Source organism: Pinus tabuliformis, chromosome 3_2 (genome assembly GCF_031772625.1).
Source record: "Pinus tabuliformis cultivar Carrire ecotype Pingquan chromosome 3_2, CPIR1, whole genome shotgun sequence".
In the NCBI taxonomy this organism is placed as follows: Eukaryota; Viridiplantae; Streptophyta; class Pinopsida; order Pinales; family Pinaceae; genus Pinus; species Pinus tabuliformis.
In genome coordinates, this window is record NC_142302.1 from 1,118,580,157 (window position 1) to 1,118,597,522 (window position 17,366).

The following is a 17,366-nucleotide window of genomic DNA, read 5'->3' on the forward strand; positions in this document are numbered from 1 at the left end:
CCACTTCATGCCAACCATGCTGCAGCCACAGTCTACAGCTGACTACATAAGGACCAACCTTGAGGTCCTTGCAAAAGACATCCACCCAATGGATCAAATAGAATTGCACAAGCAAACGGGTGAGATGGTATATGCCACCCTGGCAGACAAAACATTGGTGAATTACAGGCCGGAAAATAGCCTAAACAACACAGCTGCCCAACTTGAGTTGGAGAAAGCATCCTCCCAGGCAAAGGACAACCGAATCAAAGCATTGGAGGATATCATTATAGAGCTTGGGCATGATCCCAAGGACACCAAAGCTATACAAGCGCTGTTGAAACTAAGGGATGCAGATATGGCAGCGTTGAGGAAAATGATTAAGATCCCAGCAACTCTTCATCCTCAAACAGAAGAGGTTGCCCAGCTAAGACATGACTAGGATGCATCAGCTATGCTGATTTCATTATACAAATAGCTGATCCAGACAGAGGAGAAATTGGGAGAGTCAGAGGCTGCACTGCAGGCAGCCCTACAACAAAAGGGAGGAGGCCAAACATCTCAGCCCCCTCCAGAAATAATCGACCTTGAGGAACCTCCTCAAACTACTGCTACTCCTACAGAGCAGACAGCTCAAACAGCGCCATCCACATCAGCACCAGCACCAACAACAGAGCAGGCTCCAAGCCTTGACATGCAGAAGCTGAAGAATGAAATTCAGGCCTTAGAAGCCCAAATGGCAGAGTTAAATGCAGCCAGGGAGAATTTAGCTAAGTTGAATGAAAAATATGACAAATCAAAGCAAAGCATAGCTGAAAAAGGAAGAGAAGTGAAGGCTCTCAAAGAGAAGATAAAGGAGCTGGAGAAAGAGCTCACCCTTGAAAAAGTGGTGGTTGAGCTCAAGACAGTTTTATGGGCCAACATTGGCCAATAAATCACTGATCAATGGCAGTATATAGAGACCATTCATGAGCAAATGGAGCTCATAGGAAAAGCACACAAGGAAGCCCAGAGAGCAAGGGCATCTCTAGGCAATATGCTTGAGGTAGCCAATAGAATGATTAACGTGCTCAATAACCGTACAGGTCCTCAGCTGGCAGCAATGGGAATTCCCAACAGAACTGAAACCATCTTGCTGATAAAGAGGGTCCTTACATTGAGAAGCCTAGTACAAACACTGGAAAGAAGAAGCCAGGACATGCAGACAGAAGTAAACAAGTTCATGGACAAGTTTGCAGCACTACAAGGCAGAGGTCTTCCTGGCTTACTAAACAGCGCAGGGAGGCTACTTTCACATGAGAACTATGCTAAGAGGGTCAACACATTTGCTACAAATCAGATCACTGTAAGACCCAGTACCTCAGAAGAAACAGGGCCAGCAACTGGGCAAAGTCTCTATGACAGAGTAGAGAACTTATTTTTTATTATGAATGAGATCAAACATTTGTTTGAAGTGCCTCCAAACTTCTACAAATATACAGAGGTAGATGAGACCTTAGATGCAATTTTGAGACATCAATTGCCCACACAGGAATGGTGGACCAAAATGATACAATTGATACTGTAGACAAGAACCATTCAGCAAATTTTTTCATCAAAAAACATAAGTTATCATGTACAGGAAAATTTGATGCATTCAGTATTTTGGAGAAGAATGAGCTGAGCCAACTCAGCAAACCTATTCGGCCACTAAAGCAGCACTGACAGTTACAGATGACAGGGCCGAGAAATCTACAGGATGACAAAGCCATAAAGACACATCATTCAGCATTAATAACAGAACGTTCAACCGACTCAGTGGCCTCCAAAGGTCAAAAAAAACTTCTAACAGTATTAAAGAGCATTCATTTTGTATTTAGAGCAGTAATAACTTCCTTATCTGCTATTCTATAAAGTTGGTGAACGTATTTATTTCTCAAGTGACTCAGCAGTTCAGATATTTTGTGTAACTGATTGTATATATTCCCCCTCGCATAAGCTTGCAGGGTGGTGGTGGTTGATTTTCTCTTCTAGAGATCTTATGCTGTAAATTTTCAGAGTATTAATACAAAAGCTGATGGAATTTCCAAAGTTCTGTGTTGTCTGAGGCGTTGTAGTGTGTTTGCTGAATGCTACAGGATTCCTGCGTATTTCATGGCACAATAAGTTTCCTTTAAAATCTTCTTTATGTGTTTTTATTATTTCTTCATAATCCATTCATGTTCTATGTTTCACAGTTTAATAGCAAAGAAAAAGAATAGTTCCAGGATTTATTCATAGAATACCCTGAACTCAATCTATGTTGTTATAAATGTTTTCTTCAGTTATAGTTATAAGGGTGTAATTCTTAATTGCTGCACCTCCAGACTACATCTTTCACATTGGTTATTGTTCAAGAATTCAAATCTGCTCCTATGCAATATATCTCTTTCTCACACCCCCGGCTTAGTGGAAAATTCTTAATTGCTTTTCACTGGTTAAACACACTTCATCATCACAATTTCAAGTTTGTTTCATGAAATATTTAAATGGCCCTGCAGTTTCAACAATCCCACTCAATATTTCAAACAACCTGTAGCCATAGACTCCATTGCCCAATGGACTAAAACTATCTGAAGATTTCCACCTTAGGTACTGAAAGACATCACTCAACCCAAATATAAACCAAACCCTGAACTCATAACTAGTCTAAAGTCCTCACAAAATAGAGATAAAACTTAAAGAGAGAGCCCTCTCTGATTACAGTTTGGCTAGAAACTGTAATCCAAAGCTTGGTTAGTGGTTACCCCGGCCGTATTCCCTTGGGAGTGAAAGGGAACAACCTGGGTGTTAACATAATTGGCGACTCCACTGGGGAACAAAGCATATTTTTCAACTGTTGTCTGTCTCTAGACAGTGGTTCTGAAAGCCTGAGCAGTCCCTTGAAAAAGTTCTAAGAATATTCTACAAAATACCAAGAAGAAATTCAGAAGCTGGCTCCTAAAAGGAAAACTAGGCACACCAGGTCAAATCCTGACCCAAATCCTCCTCCTGTTTTCCATAACCCCAATTTGATCCACAAAACTCAAAAAAGCCAAGAGGAATGGGAGCAATCTCCTGAATCTAGCCCTGAGGCAGTTCAACATAGTTTTATCCCCACCCCTTCTAAACCTACTATTCACCTCCATACAACTCATTCCTCCCCCTCTTCTTCATCCACTTCACAAAATATATTGGCAACACCTAACACACAAACTGCTATCGTTGTTCCTGTTATTCCAGTTGTCCCACTTATCCCACCAAATATGGCGAATCGTTATGCACCCCTTCAGCTTCCTAACAATCCTGGGGCCATGCCTCAGGATTACCAAGGAAAAATAACTTATTTTGATGGAACCAGTACATACACTGCCTTACAGCATACTAAGAAAATGCAAGACTACTTCGAAAACTATGAGATAGATGATGATGATGTGAGAATGAAAATTTTTGTACAAAGTCTGACAGGTGAAGTGAGAACATGGTTCAGGGCACTGGCTGCAAATTCTATAGCTAATTCAGGTGCCCTTTATCAGTCCTTCCTAAACAGATGGGAAAAGAAAAAGGACCCTCTACACATTTTATCTGAATATGACACCATAAAGAGAGGTCCACAAGAAACTGTCTCGGACTATTGCAGTAGATTCAATTCTGTCTATAGCGCCATTCCTCAAAACCTCAGACCACCACCTGATTTAGCATTAATTAAGTTCCCCGATGGATTTGATGCTGATATGGCATATCAATTAAGAGAAAGAGCCCCTGCAACTTTGGCAGACATGCAAGACATAGCAGTAAGTGTAGAGGCAAATTTGATTGCCAAGAGAAATAGGGCAAGAACCGAAAGAAGAACTACCTTTAAGGAAGAACCCTCAGCATTCGAGCAGAAGTTAGATGCAATTATCAAAGGTATGGATAGACTTTGGGACAGAGTGGAAACCATAGAAAGAAAGTTATCATGGGAATGGCAAACAAGCAATGTAAGAAACCAAAACTTTAGAAAGAATCAAAATCCCAATGTTGGAAGCACTGAGCCTGACCAACATATCAAACCCCCTTTCCAAGAGAATTATGCTGAGGCTTCTACATCTAGTGAACCCAATGAAGACCCTCACATTAATTTAATGGGTTTGGATGGTGAAAATCAAGTCTTTTTAACATAGGAAGATCATAAGGATGATGACATCAAGCAATTCCAAACCAAATCAGGTGAGTCATTTGATTTCAAACAAGGCTATGATACAGCTGTTTTTGAAGTTCATAAGCAATACAGATTGAGGAGTAGAACAATAAATGTGACACAGCCTGACAAAACAAAGGACATCCCACAGCCTAAGAAAGCTATTGTCACAGAGCCAAGTGACAAAACTGGTCCAATTACAAATGAGGTAACAGTTGAGGAAATAACTGAAGCATCTCCCTCAAATCAACAGCCAGTGGATACAACACCCTTCCAACATAAGCCAAGCAACATTTCTCAAAAGACAAGTAAAAAGGACAAGCCTCAAGATCAAAAGGAGAATCAGGAGGAGGGCACTAAGGATTCCATTGAAAAGGAAAGGGCTGTTAACCAAAACACTAAGACCCAATCTGAAAGACCTTTTGACCTAGAAGCTGAAATTGGAAAATTGAAGATAGCCATTCCTCTCTCAGAGTTGGCCAAACATAACATTTATAAACAACAAATCAAGAGATCCCTTCAACTTACTAATAACAAAGATGATGTTAATGTATTGAATGATACTCCTGAACTACTTTTCGGCCTAGAAGTTGATGGAAAGACAGCAGTTACAGGAATCTTACCTTTTTATGTCAGCCTGCATGTTCATGATAAGATATTACACAATGCAATGTTTGACTCAGGTGCCTCTCACAACCTGATGCCCAAATCAGTCATGGAAAGATTAAATCTAGATATTACAAGACCGTATAAGGACCTATTCTCATTTGACTCCAGCCAAGTTAAGTGTTTAGGCCTGATAAAAGATCTTTGTGTGTCACTTGTCCAATACCCCAATAAGACAATCTTGATGGATGTTGTAGTTGCTGATATCCCACCCAAGTATGGAATGTTGTTATCAAGATCATGGGGGGCTAAACTTCAAGGTTCCCTGCAGTTAGACATGTCATATGCCACCATCTCTGTCTTTGGGCAACCAAAAAGACTATACAGAGAAACACTCATGAAATACATGGTCAGCAGTGAAGAAAAACCTCAAAATTTTCCCATATATGCTGTCCATTCTGACATAGACTCATATATTCTCTTCAATGATAATACAGGTCCTACAAATGATGATGAAACCAAGACACTCAAACAAGATCAGGACATTAATGAACAAACTGCTGCTCTAGAAATAATGGTTGAGCAATCAATAAACAAAACTGTCCTAGAAGACAAACCAGATGAAAAACCAGAACTTCAACTCACAATTCCAGGTTACAGAGAAGCTATTAAGTCTCCCCTAAAACAAGAGATCCTATGGTTTCTTGAATTTGATGGGTCAGTCAACAAATTAGGGGCAGGAGCAGGGGTTTGGATACATAATGAACTAAGCAATCATGCAGAGGGCCGAGCCTATAGGCTAAACTTTAGGTGCACCAACAATATGGCAGAATATGAAGCTCTTTTACTAGGCCTTAAACTAGTAAAATCCTTACAAGCCACAAAAGTTTCAATCATGGGAGATTCAGACCTAATTATCCAACAAGTAAAGGGGAATTTCGTCACTAATGAAAAAATATTGAGATCTTATAGGTCTGCTGCTGCTGAAATACTAAATTCCTTCACTGAATTTCAAATTACCAAAATTTCTAGAACCCATAATCTTCATGCTCATAGTTTGGCCACATTTGCAAGCACCTGTAAACTACCTTTTGAACCCAAGCATTGTTTTACAGCCGAGATAAAACACAGACCTTCTGTCCCAAACAATGTCAAGGACTGGCAAGTGTTTGAAGATGATACACAAATAAATAATTTCTTGACTTTGCAGCAAGAATTTTCAGGACTAAACATTGATACTGAGGCTGCAAGTGAGTTACAAACACTGAATGAACAGAACCACAAGGCAATATCACCCAAAACAGCTAACCAAATGCTACATCCAACAATTTTTAACAAAGATAACATACAAGAAATTCAACAAATCAGTTGTGAAGAAGTAGCTGGTACAGAAGTTGAAATCATAGAGCTGAAAGACAATTTTCTTCCAATAGGCCTAACTCCATTGGAGGACATTTTTGACTCAAATGATGTCCCTAGAAAACCAAAAATGCAGCCCCTTAATGCTGCCATTGAAGAATGCAACATTGGAACTATTGAGAAGCCCAAGATAATAAAATTGTCTACATCATTACCTCCTGATCAGAAGCCTAAATACATTGACCTCTTCAAAGAATTCCAAGATGTCTTTTCATGGAGTTATGAGGATTTAAAATCCTATGACACCTCCGTTATCCAACACACCATTCCTCTCAAGCCTAATCAAAAGCCATTCAAGTAGAAACTAAGAAGGATTAATCCTATACTTCTCCCTTCAATTGAAAAAGAGCTACAAAAAATGTTTAAAGCTGATATCATAGCCCCAATCAGGTTCTCAGACTGGATTTCCAACTCGGTGCCCACAAGAAAAAAAACTGGTGAGATAAGACTTTGTGTTGATCTTAGAAATCTAAACCAAGTATCCCTCAAAGACAATTATCCCTTACCTAAAATGGATCAGATTCTCCAAAGAGTGGTAGGGGCTTCAAGGATCTCATTACTTGATGGATTCTCAGGCTTTAATCAGATCCTAGTACACCCTGATGATCAAGACAAAACCGCATTCACAACCCCATGGGGAACTTTCAAATATGTAAAAATGCCTTTTGGATTGAAAAATGCAGGGGCTACATTTCAAAGAGCAATGGATATTGCTTTTGCCAAAGAGATTCATGACTTCCTTGTCATTTATTTAGATGACCTCACACCTTTCTCAAAATCTGACCAAGAACACTTAAAGCACTTAAGACAGATATTCTTGACATGTAGGAAATATGGCATTTCCTTGAATCCCAAGAAGTCTCTATTTGGTTTGGAAGAAGGTAAGCTGTTAGGGCATATCATTTCAAAGGATGGCATTAGAATTGACCCAGACAAGATACAAGTTATCTTATAAATGCCCCACCCAAGAAACATCAAAGAATTACAAGCCTTCTTGGGAAAGATCAACTTCTTAAGGAGGTTTATCCCAAACTTAGCAGAATTGATCAGATTACTAAATAACATGCTAAAAAAGGATTCGAAAGTGAAATGGACAGTAGAGGCAAATCAAGCTTTTGAAGGTATAAAATTGGCCCTTACCCAAACCCCAGTCTTAACAAATCCTCAATTTGATAGAGAATTTATCATTTTCTCTTTTGCCTCCTAGCATACCATTGCTGTTGTTTTATTACAGAAAGATGACCAAGGAAATGAAAAACCCATTGCTTTCTTTAGTAGAGCTCTTAGAGATGCACCTCTGAAGTATCAGATCATGGAGAAGCAAGCTTATGCTTTGGTCAAGGCCATTAAGGACTTTAGGATTTATATCCTATACTCCCATGTTATAGCTTATGTGCCAAGTCCCATTGTGAAAGACACACTCACTCAAGAAAACTTAGAGGGCAGAAGAGGAAAATGGATTGCCAAAATTTTGGAATTTGATATTGAAATAAAACCTACAAAACTGATAAAAGGGCAAGGTTTGGCCAAATTAATGATAGAAGCAAACTTCCAAGCCTTAGACATAAACCAGCTGGACAATGAACCAGAGCTGGCGACTCCAAAGATCAATGTAGCCTTAGAACAATCCCCTTGGTATGCTGATATATGTTATGTGTTACGAAACTTGTGTGCTCCCCCAGGATTGTCCAGAACTAAATGTAGGTTCCTAAAAATGAAAGCTTCAAGATTTTGTGTTATGGATGGCAATTTGCTTTGGAAAAACCATGAGGGTATATTGTTAAACTGCTTGATTGAGAATGAGACTAACAATGTCATGAAAGAATTTCATGCAGGTGATTGTGGTGGACACTTGTATTGGAAGTCCACTGTGGATAAGATACTGAGGGCTGGTTACTATTGGCCCACTGTCTTCTTTGATGTTAAAAAATTTACCACTTCATGTCATAAATGCCAATTGTTTGAGGGAAAGGGAAAGTTACTGCCACTTCCTTTGAGGCCTATTGCAATAGAGAGACCATTTCAACAATGGGGCTTGGATTTCATTGGGGAAATTCATCCCTCATCTTCAGGCCAACATAGATGGATTCTAACAGCAACGGACTACTTTACTAAATGGATTGAAGCTGTTCCATGTAGACAAGCCAATGATTCCACTATCATTCAGTTCCTTGAAACCAACATCCTTTCTAGATTTGGCTGTCCTGATAAAATCATAACAGAAAATGCTGCTGCCTTTAGATCCAAGAAGATGGTGAACTTCTGCCACAAATTCCACATTACCTAGGGCCATTCTACTGCATACTATCCCCAAGGAAATGGCCTAGCTAAATCATCAAATAAAAGCCTTGTAAACATCATAAAGAAGGTGTTGGAAGAAAATAAGAAGAATTGGCATAAGAAGCTGGTCAATGCCTTATGGGCAGATAGACTAACAACCAAGAGATCAATTGGGGTCAGCCCATATGAGTTAGTCTATGGATTAGAGGCCAGATTTCCTTCATCACTAGGGGTTCCTGTTATGAAACTACTTCAAGAAAGTCAAGCTGAGCCCAATGACATGCAAAGAAGGATCAATCAAATAATATGTTTGCAGCAAACTAGGGACCAAGTTGACAGCAGAGTTCAAGTTTTACAAGAAAAGTTAAAGAAAGCTTTTGACAGAAGGACTAAGGCTGAGGATTTCAACATTGGTGACAAAGTCCTCAAGTGGGATTCAAGAAGGGAAGATAAAGGAAAACATGGAAAATTTGATTCCCTTTGGAGAGGACCATTTGCTATTCAAGCAGTGCAAGGAAACAATACTTACTTTCTTAAAAGTCTTGATGAAGCTGATCTGGATGAAGGTCCTGTGAATGGCAGGATGTTAAAGCACTATTTTGACTACTATCCATGTCTGTAACTGAGTTCTTCCTTGTACATATTCAGGTGTATATATTACTTTCTGTTAACATGTAAAAATGCAGTTTCCCAAGTTTTGTAAGTTATCAGCAAAAGGCAAATAAGTTCAGAGATCTACCAAGATGGGAAGAGCAAAATTTTGAGATTTCAGAGAGGAATATTCCAAGTTTTGGTAAAAGAAGTCAAGGGCCAAGGCATTCTGACCTGCTGTTCTTGGTTTTTCAAATGGAAAAACCATCCCCATGTGGAGCCACTGTTAGATACCTATACCAATAGGTTTCATATTTCATGATTGGCAAAGAAAGTTCCAAATATGCTCTGCTTTGGTGATGCAAAGATCCCATATTTTCAAGACAAGGCAATATGTGTACATAGCTTGATGTTGACGCAATTTTGGATGGATGGTCCAACAGCCTAATCTGGATCATGCCATGTTTCAATTTCTTGTTGTAGAATAGAGGAAAAAGTCTGTCCAAACTGTTAAATCTTTGCAGACCAGTAGTTAGGTAGAGAATTAAGGTTCCCAACTGCTTAATCTGGGACCTTGGAAGCAATAAGGGTAGTTCTAGATAGAAAATCAAAAGAGAAAGCCAAAGGAAAAGAAAAGGCACATGAGGGTCTGCAAGTCTAAGTGCACCCTCCTTGGAGTAACAAAAAATGCTAGGCAATAGAATGGGTAGGTAGATGGGGTTGCAGAAATGTCATTCCTTTAATTTTGCTGGTCTAACATAAAGGAAACATCAGTGGATAGAGAAGGTCCTCTTCTCCATCATTTGGCAGCAATACAAAGAAGCATGTCTAACTTCCTGATTCCCCCCCTTTACATTCATTGCTGACATCCCTACACCAGTTGTGTTCATGAAAGAATTCAAGGTCTTATGTTGGTTCTTGTTTCTTTAAAAGCCACATTTCTTGTCTAAAAATCTTTTCATTTTGATCTACTTCCTAAACTAAGTTAATTCCATATAAAACTTAGTGTTTTCCCTTCTCACCCCTTCCTCCACTCATATTAACTCCTAAACTTCTTATTATCTAAATCCCCTATGCTCCCCTTTTCCCTTACTATTATAAACACTATGGTGTATAAACCCCAAGCAATGTATAAATATTCCCTCCCCCTGGCATTATAGCCTTATGTCCAAAGTCAGGGATTAAATTGACCTCTGGTCAGTTTAACAACCTAAGCTCTACCCCTCTTTTCCCTTCAGAAACCTTTGAAACCATTTACCCACTTCATTTGCAAAAAGACCTTGTAGAAAAACCCACTATTACCCCTAACCTGCGTTATTTGCAAAATGCACCAAAAAACCCATTCTTCTGCTTTACCCAAAGTTTGGCGCAATGCGCATTTCATAAAAAATACATTGAAAACCCCATATAATTCGCCCAAATCCTAAGTCCCCGCCGGGCACACATTTCAAAGAAAATATTAAAATATTCCCACACTGCTGCCGTATTGTCCTGGCGCCTTAGCGATCCGTCGACCGTCGGATCTGGGTTTTTCCATCTGACGGCCCACATTCATATCGGGTCGACCCCGATGACCACACTTTACCGCTCGAGAAACTGTCAGAGGGTGACGTCAGGCCTCTGCCACGCGTCACCCCCATATTTTCTCGGGTCGCCCTCTGACAAATACCATGACTGTATCCAGAGCGGTCCGAGAAAAACCACTTACCGCTTGTGCTTTACCGCCATGCCCACGTCATTACTACGTCATGCCCACGTCAGTTCGACTCGGCGCCCTGTCAACACCCCCGCCCGCCAGCGCTCCGACACATCCGCCACCTATGCAATCCCCGTGGACCACTCACAGGCCGCCACGTCACTCGATGACGTCATGCTGACGTCACCCGACCCTTACCCCACCTGATGACGTCATCCAAAAAAAAGCGCCAATATCCCAAAAAGTCCATATTTTAGCCAAAATTCGTGTTTTTTTGTCACTTTTTCCAAAAAGACTGTTGCTCACCTCTGCATGCAAATTACGATCATCCGTCGCCAACCTGCAGAAATCGACCCGAAGACCGTTGGCACCTTCAACCCATCTGCATATGTGACCATTGCACAAATTCACCAGTTATTTATCCAAATCATTCCCTCCGCGCTCGGTTGTGTCCATAAATATCCGAAATTAAGTTAAAAAGAGTGAGGAAGCTTGCATTTACTAGCAAATCCCCAGTGGCCAGCCTTCATTTTCAATTGTTAAGTCGAAATTCACCTGCAGAGCCTCGTTTAGCCAAGTTTTCACAAAGCCCACAGTCAGTCCGCGCATTCGTGGACTTAAAACCTGAGCTGCGCAAATTCACCAGGAAAACAGTGGTACTAGTCCCTGCATATGCTCAATTAACTATCTTTGGAGCACTTTAAACTATTCTCACCACAGTTTACCTCATTTTTCCTTGCAATTTGCCTCATTGTTGCAAAAGTACCCCTCTGTGCTGTTCTGCCCATTGAAACTAGTTCTAGTACAAGTCATAGTACTACTTAACCATGGAAACACCAGTAGCCCTGAATATTCAACCTCTGAATGCCCCACAAAGAGAGTTAGAATGGAAGGCCCTAGGGGATAGAGATTATCAGATGAGAGAGACATTCTCAATGGGTTCCAAATTTAACCTTCATATGCTAAATGAGTTAAAGGCTCAACACCTCAGTGGAGTTGATATCTTAGGGATTTGGGATTCCAATTTGCCCATTTACAACCTCCCTCAAGTCAATGTCCTTTCAGACTTGATCCATAGATGCCATGAGAACTATGATCCATGTCAAAGAGTTGTCCTCAATACCTCAGGTGCAGTCCTGTTCCATATCACCCCTGAGGCCATAAATCAAATGCTGAACTTTCATTCTGCAAGACCATTGACTCCTCTCTCCATGATGGACTTACTAAAGAAGGGGGGCAAGTTGTCCAGCGCCCAGGTCATCAAAATTAATCAGTTATTTGCTCAGCCAAGCTCTGAAGCTATGAGAACGCCTCCTATTGGAAATCCATATCTCAATGACTTGGGCAAAATGCTTGTAGACTTGATCAGTTATGTCCTGGGGTACAAGGGAATTGAGGATGTTGATGACACCATCATGGCCATGCTGTCCATATTTTCTCCTGGAAAGCCTCTTGCTGTGCACTATGACTATGCTGAATACATTGCAAATAAGATTCATGAGCAACTGATGAATCTAGAAAGGGAAAGGGTGTTTAGATACACCTCATACATATATCATCTGTTCTTATTTTATCAACCTGACAGTTTCCCTATTCCTCTCAAGAAACTTGATGCCCAGGGAAATCCAAGGTCTGTAGTGTTTTGGACTTCAGTTTTTCATCATACCTCCTATTCACCATACAATTACTGTGAATTCATAGACCTTTTCATTCATCCAGCTATGACCTTGTTATTTGGTGTCCCTCCTCCAAGATTGACTGATGAAATGCAAAGAATACTCCATCTCTCTAAGACCTACAGCATTGGTGATTGGTACTTTTACCAACACCACACAGTGATCAGAATTTATGGCTGTCAGTTGAACCCTTACAGGCTGCCAAGATATGTCCCTATGAGACTATTTTCTTTGGAGTATTTCAGACAGTTTGGAAATGCAGACCAGGTCCATTTCCACAGTAAAAACAAGAAGGTGCAACTGAAGGTCAGGAACCAGCTAGGCCCATTTCTTTACAACCAAAGGGAGGAGGGATGGAAGGAAGCAGATAGAATCCTAGAAACCCTCCGATTAGAAACCAGTTTCCGCTGGGTGCCTTATGACCCTAATCATTTCATCTCTCTCAGGAGGGTAAAACATAAATTGGGTGGCTATGCTCACATCAGATTGCCTCACATTGAGAAGTATGCCAACTTATTGAGTTGGAAAGAGGGCACCCTAGAAGAGGCAATTACTAGAGAGAAAATGATACAAAGAGAGGCAAAGAATATTGAAAAAGAGGCTGACTTGGAAACTTGTGGACAGGTTTCCTCTTCATACCAAAGGCAACTTGGAGCAGCTGCCTCATCTTCTACAGCACATCAGCAAGCAGCCAAAGCTACTTATCAGGCTTCCAGCAAAGGCAAAGAGAAACAGATGGAGCAAGAACAGGCACCTCCTATAGAGGAGCAGCAACAGCAAGAAGTACAGCAAGAGCAACCAGCGCAGCAAGAGCAAACATCAGAGGCTCCAATATCCACTGGGAAGAAGGCTCAAGAAACTCTGCCTCCTAGGCAGGAAACAACAATGGAGGCCTCGGTCCTCCAAACACCACAAAATGAAGAAAGAAACCGAAAGAGGGACAGAGAGCAGGAGACTCCCCTCACCACATCCACAACTCAAGGGGAGAAAAGACAAAGACTAAATCCCCTTTCAGAAGAAGAAATGCCTATAGGGCAATCTTTGGGCATGGGCCCACCAAGCATGGAAGCATCTGCAAGTTCCTTTTAGCAGGAACAAGAAAGAACAGTTGGAGGAGAAGTCAGCTCCTCAAGCCAGCAAAGGGGAGCTGAAGCAGGCATCAAAAAACAATTTATTGATATCAAAAAGAGGAATGAGCCACTCAAGATGCAGCTCTACAATCACTTGTTGAAGATGGCTCCTACAAACCAGCAGAGGTTGATGTCTGCATACGATGTGCAAGAGGGCAAAATGATAATGAGCCACTTCATGCCAACCATGCTGCAGCCACAGTCTGCAGCTGACTACATAAGGACCAACCTTGAGGTCCTTGCAAAAGACATCCACCCAATGGATCAAATAGAATTGCACAAGCAAACGGGTGAGATGGTATATGCCACCCTGGCAAACAAAACATTGGTGAATTACAGGCTGGAAAATAGCCTAAACAACACAGCTGCCGAACTTGAGTTGGAGAAAGCATCCTCCCAGGCAAAGGACAACCGAATCAAAGCATTGGAGGATATCATTATAGAGCTTGGCCATGATCCCAAGGACACCAAAGCTATACAAGCGCTGTTGAAACTAAGGGATGCAGATATGGCAGCGTTGAGGAAAATGATTAAGATCCCAGCAACTCTTCATCCTCAAACAGAAGAGGTTGCCCAGCTAAGACATGACCAGGATGCATCAGCTATGCTGATTTCATTATACAAACAGCTGATCCAGACAGAGGAGAAATTGGGAGAGTCAGAGGCTGCACTGCACGCAGCCCTACAACAAAAGGGAGGAGGCCAAACATCTCAGTCCCCTCCAGAAATAATCGACCTTGAGGAACCTCCTCAAACTACTGCTCCTCCTACAGAGCAGACAGCTCAAATAGCGCCATCCACATCAGCACCAGCACCAACAACAGAGCAGGCTCCAAGCCTTGACATGCAGAAGCTGAAGAATGAAATTCAGGCCTTAGAAGCCCAAATGGCAGAGTTAAATGCAGCCAGGGAGAATTTAGCTAAGTTGAATGAAAAATATGACAAATCAAAGCAAAGCATAGCTGAAAAAGGAAGAGAAGTGAAGGCTCTCAAAGAGAAGATAAAGGAGTTGGAGAAAGAGCTCACCCTTGACAAAGTGGTGGCTGAGCTCAAGACAGTTTTATGGGCCAACATTGGCCAATAAATCACTGATCAATGGCAGTATATAGAGACCATTCATGAGCAAATGGAGCTCATAGGAAAAGCACACAAGGAAGCCCAGAGAGCAAGGGCATCTCTAGGCAATATGCCTGAGGTAGCCAATAGAATGATTAACGTGCTCAATAACCGTACAGGTCCTCAGCTGGCAGCAATGGGAATTCCCAACAGAACTGAAACCATCTTGCTGATAAAGAGGGTCCTTACATTGAGAAGCCTAGTACAAACACTGGAAAGAAGAAGCCAGGACATGCAGACAGAAGTAAACAAGTTCATGGACAAGTTTGCAGCACTACAAGGCAGAGGTCTTCCTGGATTACTGAACAGTGCAGGGAGGCTACTTTCACATGAGAACTATGCTAAGAGGGTCAACACATTTGCTACAAATCAGATCACTGTAAGACCCAGTACCTCAGAAGAAACAGGGCCAGCAACTGGGCAAAGTCTCTATGACAGAGTAGAGAACTTATTTTTTATTATGAATGAGATCAAACATTTGTTTGAAGTGCCTCCAAACTTCTACAAATATACAGAGGCAGATGAGACCTTAGATGCAATTTTGAGACATCAATTGCCCACACAGGAATGGTGGACCAAAATGATACAATTGATACTGTAGACAAGAAACATTCAGCAAATTTATTCATCAAAAAACATAAGTTATCATGTACAGGAAAATTTGATGCATTTAGTATTTTGGAGAAGAATGAGCTGAGCCAACTCAGCAAACCTATTCGGCCACTAAAGCAGCACTGACAATTACAGATAACAGGACCGAGAAATCTACAGGATGAAAAAGCCATAAAGACACATCATTCAACATTAATAATAGAACGTTCAACCGACTCAGTGGCCTCCAAAAGTCAAAAAAAACTTCTGACAGTATTAAAGAGCATTCATTTTGTATTTAGAGCAGTAATAACTTCCTTATCTGCTATTCTGTAAAGTTGGTGAACGTATTTATTTCTCAAGTGACTCAGCAGTTCAGATATTTTGTGTAACCGATTGTATATATTCCCCCTCGCATAAGCTTGCAGGGTGGTGGTGGTTTATTTTCTCTTCTAGAGATCTTATGCTGTAAATTTTCAGAGTATTAATACAAAAGCTGATGGAATTTCAATTCTGTGTTGTCTGAGGCGTTGTAGTGTGTTTGCTGAATGCTACAGGATTCCTGCGTATTTCATGGCACAATAAGTTTCCTTTAAACTCTTATTTATGTGTTTTTATTATTTCTTCATAATCCATTCATGTTCTATGTTTCACAGTTTAATAGCAAAGAAAAAGAATACTTCTAGGAGTTATTCATAGAATACCCTTAACTCAATCTATGTTGTTATAAATGTTTTCTTCAGTTATAGTTATAAGGGTGTAATTCTTAATTGCTGCACCTCCAGACTATATCTTTCACATTGGTTATTGTTCAGGAATTCAAATCTGCTCCTGTGCAATATATCTCTTTCTCACACCCCAGCTTAGTGGAAAATTCTTAATTGCTTTTCACTGGTTAAACACACTTCATCATCACAATTTCAAGTTTGTTTCATGAAATATTTAAATGGCCCTGTAGTTTCAACAATCCCACTCAATATTTCAAACAACCTGTAGCCACAGACTCCATTGCCCAATGGACTAAAACTATCTGAAGATTTCCACCTTAGGTACTGAAAGACATCACTCAACCCAAATATAAACCAAACCCTGAACTCATAACTAGTCTAAAATCCTCACAAAACAGAGATAAAACTTAAAGAGAGAGCCCTCTCTGATTACAGTTTGGCTAGAAACTGTAATCCAAAGCTTGGTTAGTGGTTACCCCGACCGTATTCCCTTGGGAGTCAAAGGGAACAACCTGGGTGTTAACAGTGCAGACGGCAACCCACTGGACACACTCAAGAGCCGGACCAGGAAACCTATAGCGCAGCAGCGTTGCAGGGAACTAAAGAAGGACAATGGAATCTCCTCAGGGGAGGGCGTCAGAGCCCTCCCCTAGTGCAAACACCAAGCGGCACGATCCTGAACAGGATTTCATTTTTGGATCTATCGACAGGGAGGTAATGAATCAAGAAAAGAGGTATCAGCACGGGAATAAGGCGAAAGAAGGGCGAAAGGACAAAGCCAGCGCCGAACAAGACAATGGGGAGAAACCTAAGGAAGCCCCGAAAGTTTCTTCAACCACATGCAAGCCCATAGCCAAAGAAAGGCCTAGGATAGAGCTGCCGGGACACAAGATTGATCAGCAAATAGAGTACATGCGGGATCATGCCCTCATTGGGAAGTTCATAGGGTTCTGGCCGACGGAAAGAGCCCTAAATGGATGGATAGCAGCGAAATGGAAACCCAAAGGAGATGTAACCCTGCAGCTAGGGCCGAAAGGCTTCTTTACGACGATCTTCTTCTGTCTTGAGGACAAATACAGAATTCTGGGAGCAGGGCCCTACTTTTTCAACTCAGCGGGTCTGTATCTGAGGGAATGGATACCTAAATTTAACCCGGATAAGGAAGATCTCACATGGGCGCCAGTTTGGATTCGAATGTACTCACTTCCAGATGAATATTGGGACGAGGACATTCTCAAAGGCATAGGAAATGGAATAGGAGAATACATTAGGGCAGCAGAAGAAACAAAAATGCGCAAATATACCTCGTATGCCCGCATATGTGTCTTTATCCGACTGAATGAAGCTTTGCCAGAATCGGTAACACTCTCTCACCGT